General features: G+C 37.4%; 1 long non-coding RNA gene across 2 annotated transcripts; it reads left to right on the top strand.

Moving 5' to 3' along the window:
• The first annotated feature begins 9,667 nt into the window (after window positions 1-9,667).
• On the top strand, window positions 9,668-10,319 carry LOC125776239 (uncharacterized). Of its 2 annotated transcripts, none has more exons than XR_007421533.1 (2): window positions 9,668-9,733; window positions 9,938-10,319. It is a non-coding gene; the product is annotated as an uncharacterized LOC125776239 (long non-coding RNA). The 2 variants fall into 2 exon arrangements; XR_007421532.1 differs by having other exon boundaries at window positions 9,836-10,319.
• The last annotated feature ends 209 nt before the right edge of the window (window positions 10,320-10,528 follow it).

Below are 10,528 nucleotides of genomic sequence, written 5' to 3'. Positions count from 1 at the left end.
CTGGAATGCTTTCATCGATCTGGACAACATTGACTAGCAGCGGAGCCGCCTATAGAGTTAGATCTTTGTTCGTCGAGAGAGGACTTTACTTCTCAGTTGCCTACTCAGTCCGAAGTAGCACCTGTTGGTAAAAGTTATTCTACGTCGGATTTCGAGCTTGACATTGTTGTTAGTGTTAATGCTGGTTTCAAGTTAGATAGAATTATCTACGACTCCGAAGTTATGACTGTCAGCGAGTGCGACTACTTGTTGATAGCAGATAAATCGTCTTGCCCTCGTTCACTGCCAGACCCATTTGCTTTGCTTCCTTATCAAGTCTGGAGAAAGTAGAACTATTGGTGCGGTTGTTGAGGCCAATGATATCAATATCATCGGCATACGCCAGCAGCTGAACACTCTTTTAATAATACGTTTAGCTTTGCAACTCGTCATAATTATTTGAATAGCTCGACCGGCAATCCATCGGCTCCGCTTTGTTGTTTTTCAAAAGTGTAATTGTTATTCGAACTTCTTCATGGTCGGTCAATGGAACATCTAGTCAATAGTCATCGATTGTGGAATCGAGTTCACCATCTCATGTTATCGTTATCGTTATTATCGTGTTATCGTTCAGTATGTTGTGGGTGCCTGTCACTAAATCTCCTCTGGGGGTTCTATAAAAGTATGCTCTGATCTTGAATCCTTCTGTCAGTCGTCGCATCTTTTGATAGAATTTTCGAGCGTTGTCGGCCATTTTTTCAAGCTCTTGGTACTTACGCATTTCAGCCTCTCTGTTTTCTGCAAATGCCTCTCGCTTCACTCTTCAAGTCTCGGTATCAATCCAATACTATACAGATCCTTAAAAAGGGTTAGAGACTTCGGTTGAGGACCTTAAAATGAACGAAAATAATTAAATAAATTCACTAAGATGTTTCGAAAAAAATTAAAAAAGGTCTGTTGTCTTAGAAAGGATTTTGTAAAGAGTGTTAAAGCCGTGCTGCTAAATCTTCTATTATAAAACTGACTGAAAATCACAGTACCGAGTTCCGGTTGCCTACTAATGCTCTTGGAGATTAATCTACTAGGGGAGTTTGACGAATTTTTACCAAGTATTGTTATTTGGGCTCCAACGGCAACACTCGCAATTCAGGGTTTGTTTCTTATAAAGCCGACATTAAATTATTACCTGCAATTTTCTGAGGAACCAAATTCTCCTCTGATTGCATGACTTTTGATACATTGCACTGTCAACAAACACAAAGTCAACAAAAAGACTTTACAAACCAGCAAATCATTCATACATTTCCCTACATAGAGTTGCGTGTGAGTGTGTGTGTGCCTCTTTTAGTTTTCGTCCTTTTTGTAAACGGCAGCAATTCACAGTGGGGCAGCAACATTGTGCAAACATGCCACCGACAGGCAGCAGCGACACAAAAATTCTTCAAAAAAATACGCTGAGCAGGGAGAAGAAGGTAACAAATCGCATTGTTCTCACCTACCGAGATTCTTTAAGAGCTGCAGAATTCCGCTTAAGCAAACAAACAGCTTTGTGTTGCATTCAATTTTTATTTTCCATTTCATTTCGTCTGCATCTAGCAAAGTCAATATTGCGCGGTGACAATAGACACATACGCAGGCATTATAAGCCCGAAGATTCCTTTTCCCTTGCTCCCTCGGCAGCTATAAATGCAATCAGCATTGTCTGCCAAGCGTGTGGCATGGCGGGTTGGGTGCAACATAGCATGCATTTGTTATTGTTGTTTTTTTTTAATTTTGATTGCGCTGTTTTTGCATTCTGCCAGCCACCACTGTCATCTTTAGGCACTCACTTCAAGACGCTGCTTCACTTTCGCAGCTCGCATTGCGCCTTCTGCTCCTTGCGTTTCGTCCTACTGCTCGGCCGTCATTCTTCGCATTGACTTAACTGTCGCTGTCAGATTTTATTTGATTTCTTGAATGTTTTCGATGTCTGCGCTGTCTGCTTGTGTTGATTTTCTATGGTTGTTAAATTGATTGATTACTGTGTGACTTCTGACACTCGGCGTACAAACCATAAAATTTAAGTAGCGGTGAGTAAGAGCGGGGCTGTATGGCGGATGCAGGCGTTCTTCATCATATAGTCAGCGTTTCGTTTTTTATTTTCTTCATAATTTCCTAATTCGACAGCATCCGATTTCGAAATACTTTGTTTCTTCGGAAAATGCGTGAATAATTCTAATTTTATATCCTCTCTGCAAATGAGGTTTCGTCTTTCTTTTTAAATACTTAAGATCCTTAGAATCTGCTTAAGTTGTTTTATGACTTCAGAATTTTAATTGTATGTTGGCAATTTCAGCCGGTTTTCCAAACACATATTTACTACTAATGAGTAACGTATGTCTGGTTATTCCATATTTTATGATCCTTTGAGTGACGGCAGCGAATTGATAGGATTTAATGTGAAATTCCTTGATTTGAAATAAATTCGTTTTGCTACCAGTTATGATACCAGAATAATTCGTTAAACCAGTTATTTTTGGAGAAAATTGTCCCAGACGTATTTTTTCCGGAAATAGTTTCACTTCATTTCAATACTTAAAATTTGCCACTGTGTCTTTGTCTTACAGGCTTTCTCTCGTTTGTTTTTTATAAACGTCAGAGACCTGACTCGACTTAGACATGCCTGTCTGCATTATGCGAATTAGTTCGTGAATCTTTGAGATATCGATCGAAATTTACACTTTGCGTATTTTTCTCCTTAAGCGATTCCAGCCTATATAGTACCCCTATAGGTTTTGATTACTTTACTTCAAAACTCAGACTAATATTATTCAAATATTAGAGTTTTTCGAAGATCCGATCTTGACGACTTAACGCAAGTGCGATGCAACGTTATACATCATTGAAATGACGGAAATGCAGGAATCTGCTTATATTTTTAATTCATAGTAACTTACACTCACTTACTTAGGCTTACGAGCCTACCCGATTAACCTAACCTACACTAACGATAAAAATTGACTCGGACCGGTTCGACAAACAATGTTTGGTTGGATTGTTACATCCTTGTTTATAGTCCTCTAGCTTGATATTACTTCAATTAGTGTGCCTTTGCCAGTTGTTGGATTTCCGAAGTAAAAGTTTGTCTGGGGATTTTTATATATTAGGTTAATAAACCCATTACGCGTTCTCCTAAAAGGATCAGTCTTGTTCACAGAAAAAAGTTACAGGGAGAAAAATCTAACGAACACGGTGACTGATGATGAAAAAAATCATACCAGAATGGCGAATAATCCATGTATTTTTTGCTTCATGTTGCCGTCTTAAAACTGCCGAGTAGTAGTCCTTATTTAACGATAGACCCTGCGGATAAAATTTATAGTGAACCTCACCACGGTAATCAAAGAAAACGATGACCATCAGCTCGATTTATGGCCGACTTTGACGTATTTTTTTGGTTTCGAATAATTTTTGGAGCGCCATTCGCTAGGTTGCTGCACAGTTTCGACGTCACATTGATAAACATACATATCGCCACCAATAATACTGTGTTTGATAAATGTGGGGTAGTACCCAAAACATTAACGGAAATATGTTGAGCCGATTCCATCAATCCATAAGAGATACTGAGATCCTCTGCTATCTCTTTGATGCCAACTCCACTGTTTAAGGATTGTTTCTTTACACTTTTCAACGTTAGTGTATTTAACAGCGATTTCTCGACAAGTTCACGACCTTCACGAACATATGGAGATCAAACTTCAGACCAGCATAAAAGATCTTTTTCCAATCTAGGAAACACATTTTTTATCGATTCGGTAGCCGTCCGAGGCAATTTTGATTTTTAGAGTACATACTATAATTACTAATGATTTTTACTTTTGAACGAAACGAAACAAATGCGATGTTGGAGACTACTTTATTTACGTTTTTCACTTATGATATAATGTCTAGAAAAACCCAATTATTATTTTCCCTTAAGCAGAAAAGAAAAAATTATATTTCGGCTTATCGTTTGATCTATTGAATTTGGAGCGGTCTGAGAGCGGACCGTACCTTCTGTATCTTTGAGGAATAAATAATATAATCAATGGCTACTTAAACGCGATGGAAATATCTAGACCAGATATATACAAAATTCCTACAGACACTCGGTCAGAGAAGGGCCCTAGGAACACGATTGGAATACTCACTGGTCAGTCTGGTGTCCGCGAACGCCTACAAAATAGAGCTTATAGATCAAGATGACAGCTAGAAAGATCAAGAGCAAAGATCCTGGCAAGCAAGCAAGCATCTCTTGGACACTTAGTGTGGAATAATAAGGCAAGGCAACGTTTCAGGCATTTGGAGGCACCACAGTATGAGACAATGGAAGAGGTATCGTTAGTCAGGTCACAGAGTCTGTTAAAATTCGCGCCAAGCGTAGGCATCCTAAAGGATAACTACTGGTGATGGACATCGTAATGGTACTTAATCTGGTATCCAAAAAAAAAAACAAATCTAGTCTTTGCTCGTACAAAAGCTAATGTTAAATGTAGGTTCTTCTTCTTTACTGGCGTAGACACTGCTTACGCGATTATAGCCGAGTTATATTTTTCATTGGGTGCGCTTTTTGCGGAGGGGATGTTTCGCCTTCTCACTTTAGCTCGCCTTCAAACGGATGTTCTTTGGCTACCCAGAGGATACTTGGTATAGTACCGAAAGTTGTGAGCTGCTTGAGCCGTATGTAAAAGAATCGTTTCTGGCCACTCCCAGGTGAATGGCAATCAGAGAACTTTCCTCACTTGCGTGAACTTCTACACATGACTCCAAATGTAGGTGGATGGTAAATAATTAGCTGCTAGGAATGTTGCAATTTGTTCGCTTTAGTAGACTTTGCTTGTGAGAATATGATTATAGTGGCGTCCTTAAATATATATTAATCTTCTACAATTTAGATAAATAAATAATAATAATAATAGTAAAATATACAATAATTATAAACTAAATGGAAACTCCTTTTAACAACTATAGAGAGCTGGAGTCCTTTGTAGACTAATTTATTCGTGATTGCCACTGGATTACAAAAACAATGTTCATCAACCTTGTTGGGCTTCATGATGCGCGTGGCATATGCCATTTTGCCTGCACACACACATATATATTTTTGATTTATTTTCAGCCTGCATTCAATATCAATATCAGCGTTTGTGCCAGATATCACTTGCAATAAATACCTTAAAATCCTCTTCGCTCAGATCAGTGTTCACGAAAAAATCACAGCTTGAACTGCTTTGGCCTGTTGAAATGTAATCAAAACCACAAATATCTTTTTCGCACAACAACAATGTGCCAAGACCCGAAAAAAACGAAGTGCCAACAAAAGAAAAACTTGGCTCAACGGCGCAAGCTACAATGCACACATGAACGCTCAACTCGATAAGCTGCCACGGTGTCACACCAAACGCCCGAAATGCACTTGAGTTCTTTATATCAGACTTGAAGTTGTTGTTGCTACTTTTGAACGGATTTTTATTGGCTTCGCGGTGGGCAACAGAAGTTGATGATGATGGAAAATTAAGCAGCGAAAGGAACAGCAGAAAAGTGGAGCAATAAAAGCAAAGAACTCGAAGAGAAGCACGGATAGCGAGGACGATGCGGTGGTGCGGACAACAGCTATAAAAATCAAGTTAACGCACCGACTGGCTGCCTTAACAAAGTATATTCCACCGAAAAAATGGCAAACTGCTCGAATTAAATCAGCATAAAAACTTACAACCGGTGACAACTGCTCGGGCTTCTTTTTGACATCGGGTTCACGGCGCGCAGCCAGCCGCTCCACTTACAAGCACGTATGAGTGTGTGGCATGCATAGCGCCTACGGTGCAAGTACAGAAGAGAACACACACATCCATGTAGTATTGCGAGTCCTGGCAGGCTGAGGGGCGAAAGGAGCCAGAAAAAAAATTAGCTGGCAGTGAAACCCTTTAAAAACCAAAAAGCGCGTAAAAATCATTGGCGACAAGCGATTTGTGAAGTAGTGCATAACTCTGCATGAAAAACAGCAACAAACAAAAATGAACAGATTGAGCAAAATTAAAAAGCGCATAAAAATCGAGCGCAGTTTTGCTATATAAATTGCACTTGTTCTGTTGCGCCATTGTGCATGCGTGCAAGTGCTTTTTATTACCTGTTTAGCAAGTTGAAAAAGTCTCTTAAATACACACATATATATCCAAGCTATCGCACGACTTTATTGACTGATTTCTTCATATTACCCACTTTTCCGTGTGCCGGTGAGCGGTCCAACTGATAAATGCAACCTGACAGACATTTACGCTTCGGCGTCTTCTTCAATATACGCACTTGTCCATTTCAAGTGGCGAGTGACAGTTTCTTTGTTCTTAATTTATTTGTACAGGGAGGTTCATATGGTAGTGGCTTCTGAAAAACGTAAAACCAAATGATCAGAGCTCAAAATTTCTGTATTTATTGTTTTACTGCAGTTAAATGCAACCCTTTAGATGATTTCGATGGTCGGATCGGTATTAATTTTGTTATGAAAGGGTCGATTATGGTTTCTGGAGCCATCTCATAAGATTCTACCCTAAAAGAACCAGAGCCTTGGACGGATTACACAGTTAACATTGAAGGTTCATCTTAGCACTTCACAAAAAAGATCTTACTACGATCAATTCACAGTTCCAAGTTAGTACTATCGAACTATGAACGCATAAACTTCAGAAGAACAAAAGCCAAACTTGTCTCTGAAATCAAATATCGATGAATTATCTGTAACGTTACCCTACAATGGTCTGTAGTCTCTGCCCCATTTTCCAGGAAAAAAATCCAATAATACGAAACCTCCACAGATCCCAGGAAATTGCGAGACTCTGAGGATGCAATGCCGTCTCGACGACTTATCGATACGCAAAAGGGCTTGATTTGCTAGAACTTTTCTCCAATATACTATGTATATTCTATATTTGCACCCCATTTTAAACTAAATGTCAACTGGTTTCCAAATTGAAGCCATTCAAATCACTCCACACGTCTATGATATTAACTTTCCATCACCATTATTATTTAAAACTCATTCGAAAACACAAGGATGTACCACCTTATACATAACATACATATGTATGTACATATGTACTCACATACAAACATTCAAACTGTTATGGAAATACCTGATCACTCTCAAAAAAATTTTACTGCAAGTGATTGAGTTTTACAGATCTTTTATGAGCTTGGGAAGTAATTAACATATTCGTATTGACAACATGCAACATTTTATGGCTCGTTGAAGCGCTTTATACTTGTATTCATGTCAAATCATTAACATTTTAATTAGTCCAGCAGACGGTATTTAGTACTAAGTAGGAAAAACCTGTTTTTTAGGGTTAACTATTACAAGCTTAGTATTGATAATGAAGATATTTGTCTGATGACGCTGCCTTTCAGGCCAATGATGTCGAAAGTGATCCTCAGACGGAGCTGCATTTTCAGTGTAAGCTTTATGGAACTACTGAGGGCAGTTCTCGTCTTTCAGTAAACTCTGCTTCCATTTACATCTCGCACACTGTATATATTTTGCTTTTTCAAAATTATTAAGGAATTTTATGTACCGAATATACCGTAAGCGGTTATCTCAGTGAAATGAAAGTAAAATTTTACGTGCTGCCTCTCAATTCGCAGTGTTATATATTTTTCAAAAGTAATGGTTTACATCTTTATTAGGATTTCTAATCTTAAACTGATATTGCACTGAATTTTTGATTTGTATACCATTTCACGTATACACAGAAGGGCTTGGGTCGACTCAGCTCGACACGTTGATAATGTAAACTACATATCTGTGGACATTTGACAAAACAACCTCTTTCAAAAAAGCAAATTTTACAGGAGAGCGAAAAAACATGTTTAAAGCTTTGCAGTAGAAATACCTCTTACTATTAAAGGACGAAGTCAATTTACACTGGATGCAGATCAATAAAGACGCGTTTTCCAATCAATTGATTTAAATTAAATATTTTACTTTTCTAGATAAATATAAATCAAATAAATAAGACTTATTGTCAAATGCTTTTTCTTACTGAAAATCAACTTACCTCATACAAGCTGTTTTGTCAAATTTGATTTGTGCAAAAAAAAATCCTTTTTTTATCTTATCTTGACTTGAAAAGCATTTTTTTTAGATATGCATTTGACAAAAGAACTTCAATCGAAAGAAGTTATTTTGTCAAACGCCAATTTCTGATTTTACTCAGTCGATATATAGAGACAAGCTTTTTTGATAAATGTACGTTATGATTTTACGTTTGAAATTCCAACTTATTCGAGACAAGCTCTTTTGTCACCCCGAAAATTTGAAAAATTACGAAAGAAGTTGTTTTGATGACTCCATAATTTTTGAACTAACGGTCCTAGGACAATGGCGATAAGACAGAAAAACGCGCCTTGAAAATTCATACATATGATAAAAATCCTGGAAAATTGTCTTATTTCGAGAGAAGTTGTTTTGTCAAATGTCCACAGATATGTACTACTGTGGAAAAAAAACAGTAGGACTTTTTAATCTAAATTTAGCGCGAAAGCCCATTTGTCGAAATATTTTTTTCCTAGATTTGTATGTCTGTCAATGACATCTGTACCAAACGCCACATCAAAGTAATCATTAGGATTTAGTATACGTTTGCCTTTCTGAAGTACATGATGTGCATAGAGTCAAATCGTTCAACAAAGAAGTTCTTTTAAATTTCATGTGCGGAATCAAATTTTTGGTGTCGAAAAATTCAGATTGTTGGAAAAAACCGTCCGTGATAACCATTAACCATTTGTTGCGAGCAAGTGTTTTTGAGTTGTGCAAATTATTCAAGGAGGAACAAGAACGCGTTGACGCGGAAATAAAGGAATTGGTGCATGAGAATCGCTTTTTAACAGTTAAAGATCTCACTGGCATCGTTGGGATATCAGAAGGATCAGTATAAGCCGTTTTGAGAGATCGTTTGGGCTTAAGAAAAGTAAAGGTACAATTAGTTCCAAAATCATTCATTTTTTTTGAAAAACATCGTCACATTAACGTCTTCGAAACAATGTTTTCCAACAGCCTAGATATCATGAAACGTACTACATATTAGTAGCGGTAAGTCATACATCAATGCTCACGACTCGGAAACAGACGTTTAATCGGACAAATATCGTAGCAAAGGTGAGTCGAAGCCGAAAAACCACATCAAAGCAGATCGAAAACCAAGGTTATGTTAACAGTTTTCTTCGATTATCTAGGTGTGGCGCACTCCGAATTCCTTCCGACTGGCCAAACTGTCTTAAAGAAATACTATTTGAGTGTTATGCGCCGTTTGCGCGAAGCTATTCATTAAAAGACGCCAGAATCTTGGTTTTTGCACCACGATAATGCACCGTCGCATACTTCAAGGATTCTTCGTATGTTTTTCGTAAAATTTTGAAACAATAGCGTTCCGCAATCATCGTATTCGCCTGATTCAGCTCTGTATGACTTCTGGCCATTCAGCAAACTCAAAGTGTATAAAAATATGCTCCTTTCCAGGTTCAAATATTGTAAAAAGTATAATAACGAGATTTTTTTACTCGAATTCCGCCGATTAGATTTTGCGTACCGGGCTGAATAGAACGAGGTTCGCTGTGCAAGCGCCAGTTTTCATTTAGCTCTTCCGAGCAGATAAAGCTTCCCAGCGGGATAATGGTTCCCCGCTTACATTTTTCTTTGAAGAATGCTTCGAAGAAAATTCTATGTAGAATTCTTCGATACCAGGTAATGCATAAAAGTAAGCTATGCGGAATAATGTTTCCCCGCTTACATTTTTCTTTGAAGAATGCTTTGAAGAAAATTCTATGTAGAATTCTTCGATACCAGGTAATGCATAAAAGTAAGCTATGCGGAATAATGTTTCCCCGCTTACATTTTTCTTTGAAGAATACTTCGAAGAAAATTCTATCTAAAATTCTTCGATACCAGGTAATGCATAAAAGTAAGCTATGCGGCTAAATTCTACTGTGTTCATATTTACAAGTCAAGTAAGTACGTGAAAAACGACAAATACAAATTGATGGAATAAAATTTATAAGTAAATTTTTTCATTATTTCGTCAAATCATCAAGAAAAAAGTTGGTTACTATTTGGTAAGTATTTCGTGTTTTTAACATTGAAGGACATAGCTTCAAATTTATAAACATACTCTTTCAACTTTTTTGTAGAATGTGTGAAAGTTGAAGGCTTCACCGAATCGGAGTATATTCACCAAATTCAAAAAGTTATCAAACTCGCCAAACGCAGTTTCTTCAAGTCTCGTTGCTTGAAAAAAAACGGCAAGAGACTCAGCCACAAAATTAAAAGAAAACCATAATGGCTAAATGAGTAGCGACCAACATCTCCGCTTTGGCAGCATCCCGGTTCTTTCCGCTAGTTACCCGTCTGTATATATGTATATTTAACGTTTTTAAAACTGTTTTCAACCTTTGATCATTTTATATATACATACATACATACATATACATATAATATGTATTTAACGTTTTTAAACTATTTAAATTTGTAATAATTCGGTTC

This window comes from Bactrocera dorsalis, chromosome 2, assembly GCF_023373825.1.
Source record: "Bactrocera dorsalis isolate Fly_Bdor chromosome 2, ASM2337382v1, whole genome shotgun sequence".
Taxonomy (NCBI): Eukaryota; Metazoa; Arthropoda; class Insecta; order Diptera; family Tephritidae; genus Bactrocera; species Bactrocera dorsalis.
The sequence above is the reverse complement of the archived record's forward strand: the minus strand, read 5'-3'. Positions and strand labels throughout refer to the sequence as shown.